Genomic DNA, 24,499 nt, shown 5'->3' with positions numbered 1-24,499 from the left:
TGGCATATAGTAGGCACTTACTAAGAAGGCTGGTGAATGAAACTCAAGGGCTGATTATGTGCTGAGGAGGGAAAACTCATTTAGAACCTCAGGATTGGTTGGAAAAGCACCTGTGAGAAAAGGGTCACCTCTTCTTTCTGATTCCTTTCCATGTTATAGACAAAAGAGGGAGGCCCAGAGCAGTGACAGACTTAAGAGATCACACAACTAGCAAGAGGTTATCTCTGGGGCCTCCATCCCTGGATCCTGCCCTGTTATATACATGCTCCCCCAGCCAAACTCCTCCATCCCCCCCTCTTCAATTCATTCCCTCCAGGCCAGGTTGGGGGGTGGGGATGATGACACCAGGGACGCAAGTAATAAGAGCTTCTGGGCTGGTTCTCCCCTCACCCTGCGCCCCAACCCACAGCTGCCAAGCTCCAAGCCCTTTGTATTTTGCAGCACCTGGGAGCCGAGACATTATGTCCCATGGGACTGGGAGGAAAGCCGAGGGAGAGAGCTTTCCGGGGAGGTTCAGTGTAGCCAAGGAGAAGCAGAGGACTGAGGAAAGGAAAGAGTATTCCGTTAAAGCTGGCTTGGTGTTACACCCATCTGTCCTCAGTAGTACAGACCACGCTCAGAGCACCCTACAGTTTACAAGCATTTTTGTTGCATCATCTCATTGGATCCTAAGAATGACCCTGTGATACAGATTTTTTAGAGCCAGAAGAAACCAATCTTTGAGGTCATCCAGTCTGACTGCTTTATTTTGCACATAGGGAAATTGAGACTTAGAGAGGTAACTTTCCTAAGGTCATGCAGCTACTTATTTTTTGGTTAGGCTGGGACTCAAATGCAAATATTCTGACTCCACATCCAGTATTCTTTCCAGCACACCATGAATTATTGTCACTATTGATTTACAAGTGAGAAAACTGGAGTCCAAGTTCACATAGGTAGTAACTGGTAGATCCTTGAGGGCAGAGGGCAGGAAAGAGGTCACTGGAATCCAGGACTTCCCTGCCCACTGTAATCCTATCTAACCTTTGAGGTCCAAGTCAAAGGGCACCTATTCTAGGAAGTTCCTTGGGATCCAGCAACATTTTTTCTGGGCCTTCACAGAATGTAGTTGGGCCTTTAATTTAGCCATAGCAGAGCACAGAATATTAGATCTAGAAAGTCCCTGCGAGAGTCATCAATTACGCAAATATTTACTGAGCCTACACTGTGCCGGTAAGACCCACGTGATCCCTGCCCTCGGAATTCTCAGACTAGCAGGGAAGCTACCTCACACGTGACAAATCCTGTGACAGGTACATATAGGGGCAACTCCCTCATTTTACAGATGAGGAATCTGCGCTCAAAGAGGTGAATGCCCTGGTTCTTATTTTTAGCCTTGATCTCACACAAAACCCTCAAAACCTCAAATCCTCTCACAGATACTTTCCACTAAGATGTAGGTACTACATTTTACTTCATGCAGATAAACTGAAAGCTATAGGGGTTCCTTTCATTGCCCTTCAATGCATCTGGCATATCTTAGGTGTTCAATAATTTTTTTTTTTTTTTTTTGCGGTACGCGGGCCTCTCACTGTTGTGGCCTCTCCCGTTGCGGAACACAGGCTCCGGACGCGCAGGCTCAGCGGCCATGGCTCACGGGCCCAGCCGCTCCGCGGCATGTGGGATCTTCCCGGACCGGGGCACGAACCCGTGTTCCCTGCATCGGCAGGCGGACTCTCAACCACTGCGCCACCAGGGAAGCCCAATAAATAGTTTTGAATGAATGGATCACAGAACCTATATCAGGGATTTGTTTCAATTCTCATCTATAAATCCTCATTTAGACTGTGGATTTGGGGCTATGCCTTTTATTTCTGTAATAAAAGGAACAATGTCTAGAGTAATGTCTAGAGCAATACATGGCACCTGGCAGGTATTCCAAAAATACTGAATGAACAAAGGAATGAATGAATGAGAGAAGCTGAGTAATATTATCTCTCTGTTGCCTTAAATAACAAAGAAGACATCCCCCAAACATACTCCTCTTCTCAAAACCCCTCCTTTCCTCAGCTCCTCTGAAACCTCGCTTCACCAGCGCTCTCCCTACATCTCCCCTGCTCCTGCTCTGTCTCCTAAACTGGCTCTTTATCCCCTGGGCCCCTTACTTCCAAGTTTCAGATGGAAATTTCCAACTGTCTGCTGGACATCTCCACCTAGTCTGAACGCCTTAGACATGTACATAGTTGACTATTAAGTATGACCTATTTCATTTGTGTCTTCTCCAGCTAATATGCCTTCATCAGTACCTGGCACAGATCTAGGCACGTAGCAGGTATTTTAAAGATGCCTGCTGAAAGAACCATCATCCCTAACACCCCAGTGCTTTGGCATGGTCAAATTTAGCATTACAGTTGCCAATCCATTTCCTCTTCAGGCTTTTTGCCTCCCAATTGACATCAGCACCATTCAGAGCATTCTGCGAAGTCTCTTTAGGGAATTTGCTTAATTTGCCACCTGCTGTACACTTTAGGTGACTCACCCAACTCCCCTTCAAGACAGGAAGAAATGGGGGAAGAAGTGATGTGGGAGAGGGTCAGGAGGAAAAAGAGAGGCTTGAAACAAGATTATACTTAATATATCCCCAGGTCACAGCAACCAAAAGGAAATGAGAGTCAGGTCTTGTACTAAGAAACTGCTGGTGATAAAAATAGGACCCTTGTCAGGCAATTTGAAATAATGATACCATTTTTATCCTATTAAATTAGCTAAAATTAAACTAAGATAATATTTGAGTCTGGCCAAGGTAGAGTACAAGAGGAATTTCACTACTGAAAATCTATCTAAAGGAAATAATCTGAAACCTAGGAAAAGTTCTACACACAAAGATGATCACTGATCACTACAATGTTATCCATAACAGCCCCAAATTGAAAAGTAGTTAAACGTTCAAACAATGGAGAACAACTAAACTTTGAGAGGCCAGAGATTGTGCCTCATTACTTTACCACTGTTTAGAATGCCCAAAATATGGTAAATGCAACAAACATTGTTGATGAAAGAGTTAATGAATAGATATGGTATATCTTCCCTATAAAATACAATGAAGTCATTAAAAACGTATTTATACTATTTACAATAGCCAGGACATGGAAGCAACCTAAGTGTCCATCGATAGATGAATGGATAGAGAAGATGTGGCACATATATACAATGGAATATCACTCAGCCATAAAAAGAAACGAAATTGAGTTATTTGTAGTGAGGTGGATGGACCTAGAGTCTGTCATACAGAGTGAAGTAAGCCAGAAAGAGAAAAGCAAATACTGTATGCTAACACATATATATGGAATCTTAAAAAAAAAAAAAGGTCATGAAGAACATACGGGCAAGTCAGGAATAAAGACACAGACCTACTAGAGAATGGACTTGAGGACACGGGGAGGGTGAAGGAAGGGTAAGCTGGGACAAAGTGAAAGAGTGGTAGTGTATATATGGACATATATACACTACCAAATGTAAAATAGATAGCTAGTGGGAAGCAGTCTCATAGCACAGGGAAATCAGCTCGGTGCTTTGTGACCAGCTAGAAAGGCGGGAGAGGGAGGGTGGGAGGGAGGGAGACGCAAGAGGGAAGAGATATGGGGATATATGTATAACTGATTCATTTTGTTATAAAGCAGACACTAACACACCATTGTAAAGCAATTATACTCCAATAAAGATGTTTTTAAAAAACATATTTATAAAGATTTTCTAACAATTTAGCTGTACTTATGTCATAGTTTTACCTTCAAAAAGGTAGGATTTAAAATTGAATATACATATATTGAATATACATATATATTCAACTGAGGTTGAATATAACCTCAACTATGTTAAAAATTCATAGAAAAGAAACTGGAAAAAACCAACCACAATGTCAGTAATATTTTCTTCTTTATGCTTGGATATAATTTCAAAGTATTTTTTAATGAGCATATGTTACCTTTATAATTAAGAAAAACTAAACCCATAATGGTTAATAGCAGTTGCTATTATTATTAATAGTCCAAGGAGAAGGAAATATGGGAAAAATATGGAAGATAAATCATGAGTTGATCATCATTGTAGATGAATGATGGTGTTCAAGTACTAGTTAGTCTCCCTACTTGAGTGTGTGTGTGAAATTTTCCATTATAAACAGCTAAAAAGAAAAGAAAACTAGTAAAGCCTAAAACAGCATGGCATCTGGGCAGAGTACAAGCAGTCCCATTTTCACCTGAGTGTAAATACAATATTATATGGATTTTAAGATGCCCATTTCTTTTCACGTTTTAGCATTTCTGAAATAAGGATATATCTTATTGATAGCATTTTCAATTTCTGAAACACAGTACTTAAAATAGGAAGTGAGGTTGGAGCTATATCATGGAGGTATCGAATGCCAGGCCAGGCACTTGGACATTGTCTGGAAGGGAATAGGGAACCACTGAGGGATTTAGTGGCACCCAACATAGGGCCTATTGCCTAGAGGACATTCAGTAAGTGTGTGCTAAATGGTGAGGCTTTTGAGGATGGGGACACTACTGCTTATGTCAAGGGCCAGGAGACACAGACCTCTATGGGGGAGGTATTTGAGGCCTTGCTCTCCCCTCTTTGTCGTCTCACGAGTCCCATCTCTCTCCAGCTCTGCAGGGCAAAACCATCAGGTTGTCTGATAAAGCCTTTCTGTCTCCAAACCCCCACATTACTTCCACTTTCCTGATAGGAAGAAATAATTCCTAAGAATCTGAGCCAGCACCAGAGCTAAATAAATTTGAATTTATTTATTTTAAATGTGAATCCACAGGCCTGGGTTCCACGGCACCTTCTGACACAACATCCTAAGTCCAAAACCTTGGATGGAAGCCTGGCCCAGAGACCCTCTTATGAACTCATTTCCAAACAGAGACATATAGAGTTGACATATACAGGGTAAGTAAGAGATTAGAATGAACTCCCTAGGACTTCTGGGACTTAACTAGAAAGACAGTCCAGGATCTCCATCCTGCCCTGGGCTGTGTTTTCCCTTTGGTCTCATAGCTGCTTTCTTTTGGGAGTTGGCCCAAGTCACCATAGCAGACAAGTCCCCTGAGGAACATTTGCATACAGGTGCCAGAGTGCTCTAAAAATAGGATAAACACTCAGCTCCACAAAGCAAATGCCTTGAAATTTATTTACAAGGGAGGGGAGACAATCATCTGAAGAGGGAGGGGAAACCTGTCAGAGGCAGCCTGATGATAGAAAGGGGGCCACATGGTGCAGGCCAGGAGTCAGGAGGCCTGGGTATGATTTAATTCGATCATTAACTTGCTTTGTGGGTTTATGAATACCATCCCCCCACACACTCTGGGCCTTGGGTTCTCCATCTTTAAAACAGGGATATTAGACTAAATGATTTTTAGGGCCCCTTCTAGCTCTAAGGAGTCAGAATAAATAGTAATAATAATAACTGCTAACATGAAATGAGTATTTACCAAGTGTCAAGCACTGTGACAAGTATTTTTCATGCATTATTCATCAATCCTCACAATCAGCTCTTTGAGGCAGGTAGGATAAAGAAACTGAGGCACAAAGAAGTTAAGTACTCACCCAAACTAACAAATGTTGGAGCTGGGAGTTTAAACCCTGTGCTATACTGCCTTCCAGGATGCTAGAATGCTACACTTATTCCTGTTTTTTTAATCTAACCGTTTCACCTCCTTTTTTGCCACCCCTCCCATTTTTTCTCCTCAGGTTCTAACCACCCTGGGCTAAGTCCCCAGGTGCCATCAAACACTGTGCTCCTCAAAGTTTCTTTGCTTTTCTCATGCTGGTCCCTCTGCCTGGATCAGCCTGATCCCCTGCCCTGCTGAACCAGTCACTACTCAGAATTCAGTTCAAATGCTTCCTCCTCAATGAGTCACATTTCCTCCAATACCCACAGGCAGAAGTGATGACTGATTGCCATTTGTTGAGACTAAGAGTATGCCAGTTACTATGCAAATTCTTACAACTTTCAGAGAGAGATTCCATTATTATACCCATTTTACAGGTGAAGTTACTGAGACACAGAGGTTAAATACTTGCCTTAGGTCATACAGCTGGTTAAAGATCTGAACCAGACAATCTGACCTCACAGCCTTCCTAAGCTCTTTTCTACCCCCTCTCTAATGAAATATGAATTGCCAAGGTGTTTGTCTCCTCCACCAGACTATAAGCTCTTCTAGTTTTGTTTTTTGTTTTATAGTATTGACTGAACTGCTGGGAGATCATTTGGAGCAGCACACTTAGAAAAAAAAATCAGCCTAGAGTCTCACCAAACTGAAAAAAAAAAAAAAAAGATGAAGTCCCTCATTCTGTCTAATCTTTCTCTGCCATTTAAATCCCTTTGGGAACAAGACCAAAAATATATAACGTATATTATATATATACATATTTTTTTAATTCTATACCTTGGCACTATTTCTGTTTCCATCTCAGGGGGTGGGGGAATCACCTCCTCCAAGAAGCCTCTTAAAATCCTCATTCTCATCATCCCCTTAATTTTAGTGTTCTTTAGCACTCACATGTCATTTAATTAAACACAGCAAGCATTAATGAGTGGGTACTGTGAGGGGCAGTGGTAAGAGTATAGATTTGGGGGTTAGGCACATCTGAGTTCAAATTCCAGCTCTTCTGCTTCCTGGCATGTGACCTTGAACCAGTTATCTAACTTTCTGAGCCCATTCATTAGCTGCAAAATGAATATCCTTTTCTTGGTGTTGTTGGGTAGATAAAATGAAATAAGTGTTGTGATAGTGCTTGGGTATCCGTAAAGTTCTGTATAAACATTAGTCATAATCATTTAATTGACAGTTGGCCCTTGATAATCTGCTGTTCTTCCCCTGGTGCCACATCCAGGACAGGCCTCCTGGAGAGCTGGAGTTGTAGGAAAGTGCAAAGAGGGAGGAACCCAAGAAAGCAGGGCTGATAACTGCCTGAGCAAACTTCCGCTGGAAGGAAATTAAAAGGCTAATTATGCCTCTGCTGATAGCTGATAGCAACATGACAGTGCGGGGAGGATAGTATCCAAAGAGTACGTTTTCTCTCCCCACAAAATGGCACCTCATGGGAGCCTGGACACAATGTCCAACCTTAGAATCACCTCTGATTTTCTCTATTCACTCTTCCTCTTCTCTCTTACTTCCCTTTTCTCTTCCTCCCCAAGTCCTAGTGGAGAAAACTGAAAGTTTCAGCCAATTTATGGAACTGTGGGTTCAGCCTGCAGCCCTGTTAGAACATTCCCTGCAGAAGAGACTGGGATATACTGGAATGGCTCCCGAACAGCACTTAATTGTTGCTTGTGGTTAGGTCTCACTTTTTTTGTTTGTTTCTTTGTATTTTTGTTTTCTTTGCGGTACGCGGGCCTCTCACTGTTGTGGCCTCTCCCGTTGAGGAGCAACAGGCTCCGGACGCGCAGGCTCAGCGGCCATGGCTCACAGGCACAGCCGCTCGGCGGCATGTGGGATCTTCCCGGACCGGGGGACGAACCCGTGTCCCCTGCATCGGCAGGCGGACTCTCAACCACTGCGCCACCAGGGAAGCCCAGGTCTCACTTTTTATATGTGGAAATTGTGTGGTCCAGTGGGAAGGTTTGGAGGTGAGTCACAGAAGTTTGGGTTCAAGTCTCACGTAATCCAGCTGTGTGACCTCTAGTAAAGCACAAGCACTTTACCTCTCTGGGCCTCAGCGTCCTCATGTATATAATGAGGACGACAAGATCCTCCTCAGGATCAAATGAGATCAGATGTACCAGATGATCTGACTGGACTGGTATCCAGAGGGCTCTGAGAGGAAAGCAGGTAAGAAAGCAGCATGTCCATTCCACAGAGACTAACCCGAAAGAAACCCCAAGCCTCCCAGCCACTGAGGGGCAGAACGGGCTAGAGGAGGTTCCTGGGGAGGTAAAACTTGATCTGGGGCCAAGAGAAGGGTTGGACATGTCGGGTGCACGGAGAATGCTGGCCTTGACTTTGAGAGGTATAAAGCTCAGCCTGAGAACTCACTTTTATTTTGCAAACTTCTATTGAATGCTTACTCCTTGCCGGGCCTTGTGCTGTGTGATAGAGCTATAGACATGTATCAGACCCGGCCCTTGCCCTCAGGGAGCCTGCAATCTGAGAGGAAGACAGGTAAGTTCCAGACACAGTACAGCTGGTAAGTGCTGGAAGTAAAAGAGGGGCCCTTAACCCAGGCTCGGGGAGAGGTGGGTCAGGAAAGGATTCCCAAAGGAGGTTATACTTGAACTGAGTCTTTAAAGTCAAATGGAAGTTTGCTGGTGAGAAATAGGGAGGAGGGGTAATCTCTAAGGAGAGGGGGAAGGAAGTAGTAAAAAATTGCATCCTAACTCTCACAGCCAAGAAGAGCCTAAGGAGACATGGCAATTAAATGCATTATGGTATCCTGGATGGGATCCTGGAACAGAAAGGGGATATTAGGTAAAAAAACTAAGGAAATCTGAATAAATTATGGATGTCAGTTTATAATAAGTTATCGATATTGGTTAATTAGCACAAATGTACCATACTAATATAAGGGGGTAATAATAGGGGAAACTGGGTAGGGGGTAAATGGGAACTCTCCGCACAATCGTTTGTAAATTTTCTGCAAATCTAAAACTATTCTAAAATATAAAGTTTGGGTTTTTTAAAATGCATCCTGTGTTTGGATTGGCGGTTTGGGGAATGCATGGGTGGAGTGTGGACTGCCTGAAGGGTGAGTGACTGAAGATGGAACTGGGAAGGCAAGAAAGGGCCTGGAATGCCAGGCAAGGAGTTTACTGGGTATGGATGGGCAGCCCTCCCTGGGTTTTAAGCAGTGGAGTGACAGTGATCGGAGAGCATATGGAAGGAGGAAGATTGAGGGTAGGGAGATCTACTGGGGCTGCTGATACAGGCTAAGGGGGAGAGAACAAGAATCCGAGGTAGGAAAGGAGCAGAGTGCCAGGCTCAGTTTGCTCTGGATAAATGTTTATGGAACAGAACTGAGGAGGGGATGCATTCAAGAGAAATTTGGGGGATAGAATTAATGGTTCTGATGAACAACTGGATGAGTAGGACAAGAGCTGAGAAGAATAAAGGAGGAGCCTCAGTTTTAAGCTGGTGGCAGTGGTTGGGGTACTCAAGAGAGGGAGCATAGACACCTCCTTGGACTTGACCTCCCATCATCTCCCCTCTCCTCCACCTCCACCCCGGGCCTGAGCTCAGAGCCTCTGCGTCATTAACACAGAGTTGACAGTCTTCACAGAGGAATGTGAGAAGCACAGGCGTACAGAGAGGGTAAGAGTTTCCAGCTGTCACCTGACAACCCAAGGTGTGGGGCAATGGTGCTGGGCCATGGTGTGGAGGAAAGGGGAATCTGCAGAAGCAAGGAATTATAAATCCTCAGTCGAGTGGCCTCCCCGACTCCTGCCCCTGCCCTTAGCAGCATATCAGGCAGGACCCAAGCAAGCTAGGAGAATCTCTTGCCTTTGAAGGTAACTGGGCATCTTCAGGGGCAGAGCACTGCTGCTCTCTCCATCCCCCACTGAAAATGGGAGTAAAAGGTCCATGGCTCATATCTAATTTCTCTGCTGATGAACTCTACCCTGTAAATGCCATGGCTTCAATCTCAAAAACGGCAGTAACCAAGACCAATCACAACAGTACAGCACAATAGAACATTCATGAATTTATCCTGCTCTACCACTCACTGTGCGACTGTGGGCAAGTTTATTGAGCACCAAATATGTTACAGGCACCATGCTAGGTCCTTTCCTTATATTGTCTCCTTAATCTTTACCGCACTACTAAGAAGTAGCCATTAATATTATTCCTATTTTACAGCTGAGGAAACGGAGATTCAGAGACATCATAACTTGTCACACTGCCGGTGCCATGTTTTCATTTTACTTCTACCACAACTAAGGAAGCCCCCACCCCTCCTCCCACTCTGCCAGAACGTGCAGCAGCTCTTCACAGAGCACTACATTAAGTGTCAAGCCACTTAATGACATACCTGTATATCAGTGATGCCCATTAGAATCACCTGTGAAGCTGTAGGGGTTGGAGAGAGAGGAGGGCTGGTAGAAAGGGAGGGGAGCTAGAAAGTTAACAGGAGACAGTTTGCAACAGATAACCCATCCCTTTCTGAGAGTGTTTCCTTGGAGACGCAACTCCAAGTTTCAGCTGTGACACTGACTGTCAACCACCTGTGAGGTCCCTGGGGCATCACAGGGCAATGGGAAGAATGGGGAAGGCAGTTGACTGTAAATAGAACAGAAGTTCTGGTGGCAGACAGCCTTAATTTTGAATTCCCGTTGTGCCATTTACTAATTTTGATAATATCTGGTCAAGTTCCTTAACTTTTGAGTCTTAGTTTTCTCATCAGTTTTGTGCACCATCATTGCAATGACTTAAAAAAGAAAGAAAAAAAAGGCATGTAAAATACCTGTACAATATATAGTTGCTGCCCAATAATTATAACTCTTAACATTTTCACCATCTATTGAGTGCTTTCTGAGCACCCAAGTCCTTATGTATGTAAAGATATAACAAGGAGGGTGGGGTACAGGGCATGGGGCATACATGGGTTTTGAAGTCAAATATACCTAGATTAAAATCTGGACATTACCACTTACTATTTATATGAACTTAAGTAAGTTATCTAACTCCTCTGGACCTCAGTTTACTTATCTGTAAAATAGGGATAATAACAATACCTAGCTCACAAGGTTGTTGTAAGGATGACATGAGTTGCTAAAAGCACTGAGCACAGTGCCGGCCCCTAGCCAGTGCCACTGTCAGCTCACGCGAACGCTGCGGGAGGTATTATTAGCCCCATTTTACTGGTGAGGATATTTTACATAAATGGTGGTTGCTGATTATTGCCACAATAATTACAGATGTGTGAAATGGAGAGGGAGGCATTCTGAGTAAGAATGGCAGCTCTGCCAGCCTCTGGGCCTCTAAAAGCAGGGATTAAGAGGAAGCAAGGCCTGGGACTGCCCTGGCAGTCCAGTGGTTAAGACTCTGCGCTTCCAATGCAGGGGGTGGCGGTTCGATCCCTGGTTGGAGAACTAATCTCACTTGCTGCGTGGTGCAGCCAAAAAATTTTTTTTAAAACTCATAAAAAAAAAAAAAAAAGAGGAGGATTCCCTGGTGGCGCAGTGGTTGAGAGTCCGCCTGCCAATGCAGGGGACACGGGTTCGTGACCCGGTCCGGGAGGATCCCACATGCCGCGGAGCGGCTGGGCCCGTGAGCCATGGCCGCTGAGCCTGCGCGTCCGGAGCCTGTGCTCCGCAACGGGAGAGGCCACAGCAGTGAGAGGCCTGCGTACCGCAAAAAAAAAAAAAAAAAAGAGGAAGCAAGGCCCTTATCCCTCCTCTCATGACCCCACACAACCACTGTCTGCCTTGGTGCCATCTGTCTGCGTTACAATTTGGCTTGTTGCACCTTTTATCCCTCTATTCATGTGAGTCATGGCAAGAAGCCTGTCTCCCAGGCCATCCCGAATTACTGGACTCTGATTCCCATACAGCTCTGTACATCATCTTTTCCAATCCTATCTTCTCCTCTCCCCACTGAAACCTTTCCCTGGGCCTTCTGAAACCCACGGTCGGTCATCAGGAAAATCTCATTTTCCTCAACCTCTGGTCTGGGTGTTTTCTTCACCTCCCTGCTGTGATTGAAACCTGGTTCTCCTCGAGGACACGGCTTCTCCCAAAGCCTCCAAATTGATGGTTGCTCCTCTCTCACCACCTTTGAATCTCTGGGCCAGAAAGTGGGATACATGTTATTGCTTTTCACCCCTGCCTGCAGATCATTCTCTTTCCCTCCTTCAAAAAACAAAACGGCCTCCAGCTTTGGATCTCACATCATGAGCTTATGCCACCCACTCATCCCTCTGCTGACCAGTGAACAGCTCCTGCTTCACTGTTACTCTCTCCATAATTCTTGGTGATTTCATAGCCACAGAGGTGAGCCTTCCTACATCTTGAACTCTCATTCCCTCAAATTCCTCTCCTCCAGTGATGCTGATCTCTACCCCTACCTCAGCCACTCACCCACAATCATGCCCTGCACCTTGTCAGTACCAATAGGAACTTCAACCTCCCACTCTCAGATCGCTAGCCATTAATATTATTCCTATTTTACAGCTGAGGAAACGGAGATTCATCATTCCTAGATGATCTTTCTAGCTCATTCTTTCTAGATTACCAGCGGCAAGAGTCTTAAACCTCTATCATCTTTTCACTGCCCTTACATCATCACCTCTTCTCTGCCCAGCTTGAATTCTATGGCCAATTATGACAATGGCTTCCCGCACACCCCCCTGACTCTCTTGGCTCTCTATTGCTTTGTCATAGTCATTCAGCAAAACAATACTTTCATTAGAGCCAGCTCGCTGCCTATTCTATGACTGCAACCACAGAGCAAAACACGATTGGAGAAAAACACACAACCATGCTTCAAATTCATAAATTTAAATTTACGATCCCTAATTTCAACTGGAGCCTTAATGCCAATCAGCAAGCAAATTTTATTTCCCTAGTCTATTCACTCTCCCACCTTCCTCCTCTCTCCTTGAATCGCTACGCCCCGCCCCTAACCTCTCTCAGCTGAAGACCTTGCTTCCTATTCCACCAAAAAATTGTATCCAAGAGAACTCCCACCAGCACACATAGCCCCTAGCTGCCCCTGGGGCCCCTCCTTCTGTGCTCTGCCACGTTAATATGGATGCACAGTCTGTGCTCCTAGCAAGGACTCGCGCTGTGCTTGTGATCCCATCTCCTCTCACCAATTCAAGGATATTGTCCCAGAAATTCTCTTCTCTCTCCTATAGTGTCAGTTTTGTGTTGTTTCTTTGTTGGTTGCTTGGTTTGTTGATCTCTATTGTATTGTTCCGCCAACACACAAACACGCAGCTACTTCTCCCATCTTAAAAAAACAAAAACCAGGGCTTCCCTGGTGACGCAGTGGTTGAGAGTCCGCCTGCCAGTGCAGGGGACACGGGTTCGTGCCCCGGTCCGGGAGGATCCCACGTGCCGCGGAGCGGCTGGGCCCGTGAGCCGTGGCCGCTGGGCCTGCGCGTCTGGAGCCTGTGCTCCGCGGCGGGAGGGGCCACAACAGTGAGAGGCCCACTTACCGCACACACACACACACACACAAAACCAAAAACCTCTTCTGACTCACATCCCCCTTCACCTTCAGCTACCACTCAGTGGTCTCTTTTTCCAAAGAGCAAAAATCCTTGAAAGGACTATGTACACTTGGTTATCTCCAGTTTCTCTTCTCCCACTCTTAGCAGGCTTTCATCCCCACTACTCCACCAAAACAGGTCACAACAAGGTTACCAATGAACTCCCTGCTGCTAGATCCAGTGGTCAAGTCTCAGTCCTCATATAGACTAAGCAGCAGCATTGGACACAGTTATCTCTTCTCCCTCTGGAAAACTCTCTGTTTGGCTGCAAAGGCCCCACACGTTTCCTTTTCAGTTGCTCTTTTTCAGTCTCCTTTGCGATTCTTCCTCATCTTCACAGCACCTTCATATTGGAATGTCTCTGGTCTCCGTCCTTAGAATGTTTCTATCTTCACTCCTTCCCTTGTTGATCTTGTTGGCTTCTTTTAAATACCAACTCTATGCTAATGACTTGCTAATTTATATCTCCATCCAGGGCCTCTGCCCTGACCTGTAGATCCATTTATCCAACAGCCTATTCTGTATCTCTACTTGGTTATCTAATAGGCATCTAAAACTTAGCATAACCAAAACTCAGTCCCCAATTGTCTCCCCAAATCCTGCTTTCCCTGAAGTCTTCCATATGTCAGTCAGAGGCATTGTCAGCCTTCTGGTTGCTTAGCCCAAACATTTGGGGTCATCCTTGACTCCTCCCCTTCCTTCTCTCCCACATCTAATTCATCTGCAAATCCTGTTAACAATATTTTCAGTGTATACACACTCTCACTACCACCACAGACCACCTTCACCACCACCACTGCTACTCCCCTACTTCAAGCCACCATCATCCCCAGCCTGGATTATTACAAGTCCTAACTGATCCTGCCGGCTTCTGCCCTTTGTCAGTTTAGAATTTATTCTTGAAACAGACATAAGTCTGCCTCAGAGCAATCCTGTTAAATATTAAAATGTAAGACACTAAAATGTTCTGGAATTAGTAATGATGGTTGCACAATTTTGTGAATACTAAAACTCACTGAACTGTATACTTTAAAAGGGTGAATTTTATGATATATGAATTATATCTCAATTTTTTAAATGTTATTAAGTACAACATGGATTGGATCCCAAAACAGTAAAAGAACATTAGTTGAAAAACTAGTTAAATTCAGATAAAGTCTATAGCTTAGTTAATAAAACTGTACCAATTTTAATTTCTTACTTTTGACAAATGCACCATGGTTATATAAAGATGTTAATCTTAGGGAAATTGGGTGAAGGATATATGGGAACTCTCTGTACTATCACTGAAAATTTTCTATAAATCTAAAATTATCAAAAAATAAAGTTTATTTTAAAAAATATAAGTCAGATCATGTAATTCCACTGCTCATGAGATCCCTCCCATCTCATCCTGAGTAAAACCCAAGCCTTTAAAGATTTTTTTGAGGAAACTCCATACTGTTTTCCGTAGTGGCTGCACCATTTTACATTCCCACCAACAGTATACAAGGGCTCCAATTTCTCCAGGCTTTGTCAACACTTATTATCTTTTTAATTTTATAATAGCCACCCTAACAGGTATGAGGAAATATCTCCTGGTTTTGATTTGCATTTCCTTAATGATTAGTGATGCTGAGCATTTTTCATATACTTATTGACCCTTTTGTATGTTTCTTTGGAGAAATGTCTATTCAAGTCCTTTGATAGACCTACCATACGATCCAGCAATTCTACTTCTGGGCATGTACCCATAAGAATTGAAATAAGAACCTCAAAGAGATATATGCAATCCCATGTTCACTGCAGCATTATTCACAATAGCTGAGATATAGAAACAACCCAAATGTCCATTGATAGATGAATGGATAAAGAAAATGTGTGGTATAAACATAAAATGGAATATTATTCAGCCTTAAAAAAGGAAATGCTGCCATTTGTAACAACATGGATGAACCTGGAAGACATTAACCTAAGTGAAATAAACCAATCACAGAAGGACAAATACTGCATGATTCTATTTATATGAGATATCTAAAATAGTCAAATAAAAGCAGAAAATAGAACAGTGGTTTCCAGGGACTGAGGGGAGGGGAAATGAGTCGATCAATTGGTATAAAGTTTCAGTTACACAAGATGCAAGTTCGGACTTCCCTGGTGGTGCAGTGGTTAAGAATTTGCCTGCCAGTGCAGGTCTGGGAAGATCCCACATGCCACGGAGCAACTAAGCTCACGGGTCACAACTACTGAGCCTGCACTCTAGAGCCCATGAGCCACAACTACTGAAGCCCACGCACATAGAGCCCATGCTCCGCAACAAGAGAAGCCACTGCAATGAGAAGCCTGCACACCACAACTAGAGAAAGCCTGCGTGCAGCAATGAAGACCCAACGCAGCCAAAAATAAAATAATTTTTTTTAAAAAAAGATGCAATTCTAGAGATCTGCTGTACAACATAATGCCTATAGTTTAAAAAAACTGTACCGTGCACTTAAAAATTTGTTAAGAGGGTAAACCTCACGTTAACAATTCTTACTGCTAAAAAAAAAGAGGGGGTGAGGGGACACAAGGAAACTTCCGGAGTTGATAAATAAGTCTATTATCTTGATTGTGGTGATGGTTTCACAGGTATATGCATGTGTCCAAACCCATCAAATTATATACATTAAATATGTATCGTTTTTTGTATATCAATTATACTTTTTGGGCTACAAAAACCGAAAGTCTTTACAAAGGCCTCCAAGGCCCTACACAGTCTGGCCCTCCCACTAACTCCAGCCTCATCTCTGACCACTCTCCTGCTCCAGCCCCACTGGGCTCCTACTATCCCTGGAATGTCCCAGGCATACCCCTGCCTCAGGGCTTCTGCACTTGCCGTTCCTTCTGCCTGGAATCCTCTTCCTCCAAATATCCCACACCTCCTTCAGGATTTTATTGAAAAGTGTCCTGCTCAGTGAAGTTCACCATGACCACCTTGATTAAATTTATAAACAGCCCTCCTATAAACAGCACCCCCTTAGAGGTAGGGATGTTGTCTCACCAATCCCTGCAGAGCCTACCACAGTCAGGCACAAAATGGGTCCTTGAAAGCAACTGTGATTTTGCGCCTGTCTTTTCTTTTGCTTGTAAAGATCTTCCCCAACATTAACCTGAAATACTCTTACTCATTTGCCAACACCCAGTTCAAAGGCCCCCTCTTTTGCGAAGCGGAAAATAACTTTTCTAGGTAGAGGTAGCAGCTCCTTTCCCTGTGTTCCCACAGCACTTTCTTCATCCCTTTATATCACTTATGTTGTATTGTAGCTGTTTATTTGCCCTATGATGACAGTGCCTGGCACCTAATAGGCATGTGACACATGTTTATTGAATGAATGAATGTGCAAATTTCTTTTTCCCCCACACCAGTTTGGGTGGAGGGAAGGCAGTGGTGGCCCCAAAGTGTGGAGGCCCCTTGAATAGCCAATCGGGATTACTGGTTAATTCATTTGCAAATTACAAAGGCGGACTATGCCTGCAATTCTGACTTGACCTCCCATAGTCTTTGTTGTGATTTTAAAAATCAGATTAAACCTCCCCAGCAGCTGGTTCCTACCAGCTTCGGGAAGATGAAAGTGTCAACATGTCTCTGCAGCCACACCAGGAAACTTGCTGCCTAGAAAAATCAATTCTGAATATTGTAAGAGCTAAGTACAGGATGTTGTACTCAGCAAGTATTTCCATATTCCTGGAGCCACAGGGACCTGTTGCAGCCCTCATGTTCCTGTTCAGCCTCTGGCCTTTTCTGTGCTGCCCATCAGTCTCTCTGGGTCCCCATTATGTTCTGGTGGCCAGATTTCAACTTCCTGAAGGTGGCATAAGGAGTTTTGGAATGAGCCCTTAGTAAGTCCTATCTCTCTCTGGACCTCAGCCTCCTCATGTCTAAAATGAGACTGAGATGTGATAAGCTCTAAGCTCACAGGCTTGTTGGCACCTAAGAAGATGACAGGCATTCTCAGCAGGTAGTCTTAGCCTAAGACACAGACAGTACCTGTTTCAGGGAGTTAGCAGAGGGGGCTATCATTAGAGAAGAGGGAACCTGAGTTAGAGCCTTGAAAAATGGGGAGAATTTATATTAGATCATTTCCATGTTATTAATGGATGCTGTGGTAGTCAGAATAATGGTCCTCCAAAGATATCCATGTCTTAATCCCCAGAACCTATGAATATGTTACCTTGCATGGCAAAAGGGACTTTGCAAATGTGATTAAATTAAGGTTTTGAGATGGGAAGATTATCCTGGATCACTCAAAGGAGCCCAAGGTAATCATGTGCATCCTTATCAGAGAAAGGCAGGAAGGTCAGAGAGAGAGAGAAGTTGACAGAATTTATACCGCTGGCTTTGAAGATGGAGGAAGGGGCCCTGAGCAAAGGCATGCAGGCAGCCTCTAGCAGCTGGAAAAGGCAAGTTAATAGATTCTCCCCTTGCCCCCAGAAGGAACACAAATCTGCCAACACCTTGATTTTTAACCCAGTGACATCTGTTTTGAACTTCTGACCTCCAGATCTATAAGATAATAAATCCATGCTGTTTTAAGCCACTAAATTTATGTAATGTGTCAGAGAGGCAATAGGAAACAAATGCAGATGCCCATTAAACAGTTGACCAATCATGTATAATAATCCATTATTATATATTCTTAAATATACAAGGGAAAAGTCAATCTCTCTTGATGTCCCAGTTTGCTTAACAGAACAAGAGAATTATGTTACTCATTTTACTTCACTTTTGGAGCTCAGAGGTAAATTCATTCTTACCAGTTCCTGGAGAGCAGAGAATGTGTCATATTCATATTAACTTCTCTAGCCCCATTGTCTGGCATAGTAAATATTTGTTAAATGACTGCTCAAGAGCCACAATCCTCCTTAGTCTGGGTTTCTGGTATGGCCTTTCCCCACATTCCTAAGCTCCATTACATTTTATTACACTCTTATATTGTTGGTCCTAAGATATAGGTCTTTGACATTCCCAGATTTGATATTCACGTTTTAATATTTATAAGTGATTCCAAAGCCATGTGGCAACCTAAATGTCATCGAGGCAGCTATGTGGGTGGTTGGCTAGTGAGTGAAAGAAACTAGCTGACTACCAACAGCCTATCTCACCCTAGTCTTATTGTTCTCAGCTCCTGGTTACGTAGGGAGTCACTCTCAACACTATGGAATTTAGGATATCCACGAAACCCCCTAAGACTCCTCCTATTTTTCCCAGATTTCATCATTCTGCCCAACCTCTCTTTAGAGCGAATGCTTACTTCTATTTCTTTAATTATAAAAAGAGCTGTTGGAGGAGGGACCCTCCTTTCCCCCTCCATGAAGAAGACTGTCCATGGAGATTGAGGCTTCTACTGTAGACCTACCCTTAAGCCTTAAGCATTAGTAAGTCTGGGCCACATGGACTTTGACCCTGGGTGCATGTTGTAGGAGCTAGTGGCAGCTAGCCACTCATGTCGGCCTGTGATTGGGTCTGTATGTCTATCTGACTTCAGAGTGAAGTATTAGCCAGCTCCAATTCCCTGAAGACTTGGGCCATGTGCTTCATCCTAGTTTTATCACTAAGAAGGCTGTCACATTACTCCCCATCTCTCTGACTCTTGTATCTATCTCTCAATTGGTTCCAGACTTAAGGGGCGAAGACAAGGAGTATCATTTCTTGATCTCCCTAGAACTTTAATAAAAACTACTATTTGTTTAGTGTTTACTTCATGCCAAAGACTACGCTGGTGCTTTATACACATTATGTTTTCAAAATCATCACCAAAGGGAATTCCCTGGCAGTCCAATGGTTAGGACTCCGCGCTTTCACTGCCACGGACCTGGGTTCAATCCCTGGTCAGACACGGAGATCCCGCAAGCCTCACGGTGTGGCCAAAAAAAAAAAAAAAAAAAACATCACCAACACAACAAAACAAGTAGAATAATGGAGGTAGATGCAAGCACCGTAGTGACTGAGGGTTTCAGAAGAGGGAGTTGCAGAGAAAGAAAGAGGATGGAGAATAGCAATACCAGGACAAGCCCAGGAGTGAGGACAGTGGCCTTTAAATCCTTCACAAAACAGAGTTCTCAAACTCGCGATAGAAAAATGTTAGACCAGCCAGTCCATTCCCCAGTCTCTATACAAGTAACCCTGGACACATAAGACACTCCTATCTTTAAAGTCTTCTTGACAAGAAGGTCACCAAAAAAAGCCTCACTGGTGGGAGCGAGAAGGAGGACATTCTGTCCTTCCACAGTGGAGGCCCCTGCCACCACGTCCCCTGACAGAGACCAGGCTTGGAGTGAGCTGGTGTGGTGAAGGTCATCAGCCTTTTAAATTGTGAATAGAATTGAGCCTGACCCCAGCTGCATGCGGGGTATGAGACCTGAGTCACAGTTCAGCGATTCCTGAGCTCTGTGACTCAGTGCTTGAGTTTGAAACAAGTCTATTTTTTTTCCTTCACGGCCCTTACCACAGATGAAATTAGGTATTTTTCACCCATGTACTTAGTATCTATCTTTCCTGCTACAGCATTAACTCCAGGAGAGCAGGAAGGGTGTTTCCCCACTGCTAGCACAATGCCTGGCACAGAGGGAGTACCAGATGAATGTCTATTGAATGAATAAAAGAAGGAAGTTTACTGTTTGGCTCTGCACAAGTAACTTGACATCTCTGGGCTCAACACCCATTCTTTAAGGAGACAATTAACTCCCTGGGTCAGAGGGAAGGTGGGAAGACACAAAGAATGACTTAAAGCACGTACAGGAAGAATTCACATGGTTGACAATATCCACAGTCCTTCTGATCTACTCAAAACTTCATAGTTGTCCTTGGGCTTTCCTTTCCATATCCTCCCTTGAACTTCACAACATCCCATGAGGCAAGAAGAACAAGGATTATTTTCTCCATTTGATAGTTGGGGAAACAGGTCCAAATAGGTCCATGGAGGGGAGGGGTTATTCCAGATCACACAATGACTGAACTTCAGGGAGAGCCAGGACTGGAATGCAGGACTCCACAGTGGTGGGTCAGCTCAGTCATCCCACAGACCCCCGGATCCTTTCCTTGGCCAGCACCAGACCCAATATCCCCTCCCCCGGATCCTTCCCTTGGCCAGCACCAGACCCAATATCCCCTGTAATGGGCCCCACATGGAGGTAGTGGAAGGCCCTCTCCCACTCTTCTCTTCCCAGGAGTTGCTTGGCAACAAGCACCCAAGCAGTAAGTGGCCTCTAGTCAAGTGTGTTGCTGTGGCGTTACCAATTCTCCCTCCCTCCACACCTGTGCATGCTCTCACTCTCTATTAATGAGATTTGTTCCCTACCCTCACCTCCCCACTAAGATTCTCTTCTCTATTCCACAATAATTAACCTCTCTGGACACAGAGGAGACTCTCAGGGACCTATATGGCAAGGGACCCCAGAGAACAAGGCACTACCAATACCATCATGATCCCCCAGAGATGACAGAAACTCCTTTTGTGAATGGTCCTGCTCAGTGATGCTCACAACCTCCTCTTCTTCCCTCTCCAGCTTCCACCCTGACAATGACTTTTTTGAAATCCCCTGGGAGAGATCAAATGAGCTTGAAAAGTTTATATGAACACTTCATACAGTGCTAGTGAATCCCTGGATGCTGTTCCAGCACTTCTGGAATCACAGGTGGGAAACCTTGTGAGGGAACCCAGTTACCATTTGCATGAAGATCAGGAGGAGAGAAAGGACAGAACTTAACATTTATTGTATTCCTACTATGTGCCAGGCACAATACTATGTTATCATGTAGCCCCTCCCTCAACAAACCTGTGAGACCTTTACAGTTGAGAATATTATCTATTTATAGAAGTAAAGTGACTTACCAAAGCTCACACAACTTTAAAAACTCACAGAACTCTCAGAGAAGTAAATATGTATAAATAGATGTGTATAAGAAGATACATGTTCCTCCCTCTCCCTATACAATTAATTAATCATCAAATCCTGTAAATTTTAATCTTAGTTCTCTCTCCTCATTTCCATCACTTATGTCATTTTATCACTTTCTCAGTGTTATGTACCAAATGTTTGTATCCTCCCAAAATTCACGTGTTGATGCCCTACCCCCCAGTGTGGTTATATTTGGAAATGGGGACTTGAAGGAAGTAATTGAGGTTAATTGAGGTCATAAGGGTGGGGCCCTGATCTGATAGGATTAGTGCTCTTGGAAGAAGAGGCTCCAGAGAACTCGCTCACTCCTCTCCAGTGTGAGCAGCGAGGAAAGGAAGTGTGAGCACACAGCAAGAAGCCAGCCATACGCAACCCAATGGGAGAGCTCTCACCAGACATCAACACCGGCTGGCACCTTGATCTTGGACTTCCAGTCTCCAAAACTGTGAGAAAATTAATGTCTGTTGTTTAAGCCAACTAGTCTGTGCTATTTTATTATGGTAGCCTGAGCAGACTAATACATTTAGTAACTTACCCAAACCACTAGTTTCTTTGCCTCATATCCATCTACCCTCCCAAACTGAAGCCAGAAATCTTTCTAAAATGAAAATCTGACTTGTTAAAACCCTTCTATGCTCCCCAATGCCCGTGGTAGTAGTCTCCAAATTCATACCCCTGTAAGAAAAATGTAGGCACAGCACTCACAGTATTTGCATATTTACTTAGATTACATATACATATATATTATACCTACTTCTGTACACAAACGATATTAAAATACATTAAAATAACAAATAATATTTAAATGTTTACATTTTAATGCATATATGAACAGTACAGAAAATTTTTATTTTTTGCTACAGAAAAGCATGCATGCACACACACACACACACACACACACACACACACACAAAACCCGTTGCTAACTTTTTTTTGTTTTTTTTTTTTGCGCTACGCGGGCCTCTCACTGTTGTAGCCTCTCCCGTTGCGGAGCACAGGCTCTGGACGTGCAGGCTCAGCGGCCGTGGCTCACGGGCCCAGCCGCTCCGCGGCATTTGGGATCTTCCCGGACCGGGGCACGAACCCGTGTCCCCTGCATCGGCAGGTGGACTCTCAACCACTGCGCCACCAGGGAAGCCCACTAACTTTTTTTAGCAAAAGCAGTGTGATTGACTATGTCAGATCTAATTAGATTGTCATTGATTTTACCTCAAAACATGGCTGACAATGAACTTGTGCTAGGTGTCAGGGAGATATCAGTCTAGCCATTTTCTGTGCTCACTTAGGCTTACTATAATTAATATAGTCTTCAATCAGAGGTTTCTTGGTAGAACTCTTTTAAATCCACATATCCATCATGGAGGTTCATTTAGTTAAAATGAGGTAGTACAATCAATAAATGCACTTAACTAAGCACAGGAAAACTGCAAAAGTTCACAATGGGCTGAAAATGTATAAAAGACTGAGGGAGCCACTACTGCCAAACCCTTAAAAGGAAGAGTATCTCCTCCCACCTGAAGATTTTTTGAGTGTAGGATCTGTGAGCACCAAATGTGGAGATCAAATGAAGATATCCATGTCAATCCATATGGTAAATATTAGTAAACATTTATTTTATATACAAAGACAAGAATAAACTCTAGTAAGTTTCTTCAGTGCCCTCAGGAATAATCAGACATGTATGTACCCTCTGGCCCATTTCAAAAACCTTCTATTTGTTGTCCAAGGTCTCCCTGACTCCCAAGCCACCACCTGACAGCCTCTCCAGCAAATTTCTCTCTCAGCATCCCCTCCCTGCTCTTTCACAGCCTTGCTCCATTTTCATTGTATTGCTTACCATGCCCCAAATATCCTTTGCTTTCAGCCCCCTCTGTGCACTGGCTGCAGGGAGGATGTCAGACTACATAAATGGAAGGACTGGGCACAGAACAGGTACTTGATAAATGCTTATTGATTCTCACCATGAGGTAGCTAAACTAGATTAGTGGTTCTTTAATTTTAGCCAACCTTAAAACCACCTGGAAGGGCTTCCCTGGTGGCGCAGTGGTTGAGAGTCCGCCTGCCGATGCAGGGGACACGGGTTCGTGCCCCGGTCCGGGAAGATCCCACATGCCACGGAGAGGCTAGTCCCATGAGCCATGGCCGCTGAGCCTGCGCATCCGGAGCCTGTGCTCCGCAACAGGAGAGGCCGCAACAGTGAGAGGCCCGCGTACTGCCCAAAAAAAAAAAAAAAAAAAAAAACACCTGGAAGACTTGTTATAACACAGATTGTTGGGCTGTACCCCAGAGTTTCTGATTCTTTGGGTCTGAGGAGAGACCTGAGATTATGCATCTCTAACAAATTCCCAGTGATGCTGACGTTGCTGATCTGGAGACCACACTTCTAGAACCAATGAACTAAATGGAATGCGTAGCTTCTTGCATTTCTAATGGTTTGATTCCTCAATGCTTTTAATAGAGACTAAATAAACAAAATGAACTTTTATCTCTCTATAAAGTAATACTTAACATGATCACAAATGAAAATATGAGCTCTATAAGACCTCATTGCACAGTGTAGAGAAAAGAGCACATACTTTAGAATCAGAAGATTTGAGTTGGAATCCCATTTTGTAGCTGTGCGGTCAACCTAAGGCAAATTAATTACTCTCTGAATATCTGTCCCATGGGGTTGATTGTGAGATAGTATTAACACATGGAAATAATTTGTGAAAAGAAAAGTACTGTATACAGACTATACTAATAACATATATGTACAATGTATTAATGTTGAGTGGACTGATAATAAATCTATTTTGAATACTTTAAATCACAAATTTCTAATCCCAGTGCTAATTAAGTATAGAAAAATATATGATGTACGTGTTGCTATATCATCTCAAATACATATAAATTTTATTAGTACCACTGGTAAATGTCAATAATAGTAGCTGTGTTGGCCAATTTCCAAGATAGTCTCCAATGATCCCCACCTCCCAGGATTCATACCCTTGTGTAGGTTCCTCCTACATTGAATCAGTGACCAATAGAATACTCTAATAAGAGACACTGCCACTTCCTGTTTGGTTTCTTGGATCTCTCCCCCTAGGAGATGCCATGAAGACACTCTGTGGAGTGAAGCAGATCTGTGGAAAGATCCACGTGGAAAGGAATGAAGGCCTCCTGCTAAAGCCAGTGCCAGACATGTGAGTAAGCCACCTTGGAAGCTAATCCTCCAGGCCCACTCAAGCCTTCAGATGACTGTAACCTAAGCCAACATCTGGCAGCAACCTCATAAGAGACCACAAGCCAGAAACCAAGCCACTCCCAAATATTTGATCCACAGCAACTGTGAGTTAATGAATTATTATTGTTGTTTTAAGCCATCAAGGTTTGAAGTGATTAC

General features: G+C 43.7%; 1 protein-coding gene across 3 annotated transcripts in view; it reads right to left on the bottom strand.

Annotated features, from left to right (window-relative positions):
* RAB3B (RAB3B, member RAS oncogene family) overlaps window positions 1-24,499 on the bottom strand; it is an 86,221-nt gene that overhangs the window by 26,599 nt on the left and 35,123 nt on the right. The gene's annotated exons all lie outside the window — the stretch shown is intronic.

The sequence above is a fragment of the Globicephala melas genome, chromosome 1, assembly GCF_963455315.2.
Source record: "Globicephala melas chromosome 1, mGloMel1.2, whole genome shotgun sequence".
In the NCBI taxonomy this organism is placed as follows: domain Eukaryota; kingdom Metazoa; phylum Chordata; class Mammalia; order Artiodactyla; family Delphinidae; genus Globicephala; species Globicephala melas.
The sequence above is the reverse complement of the archived record's forward strand: the minus strand, read 5'-3'. Positions and strand labels throughout refer to the sequence as shown.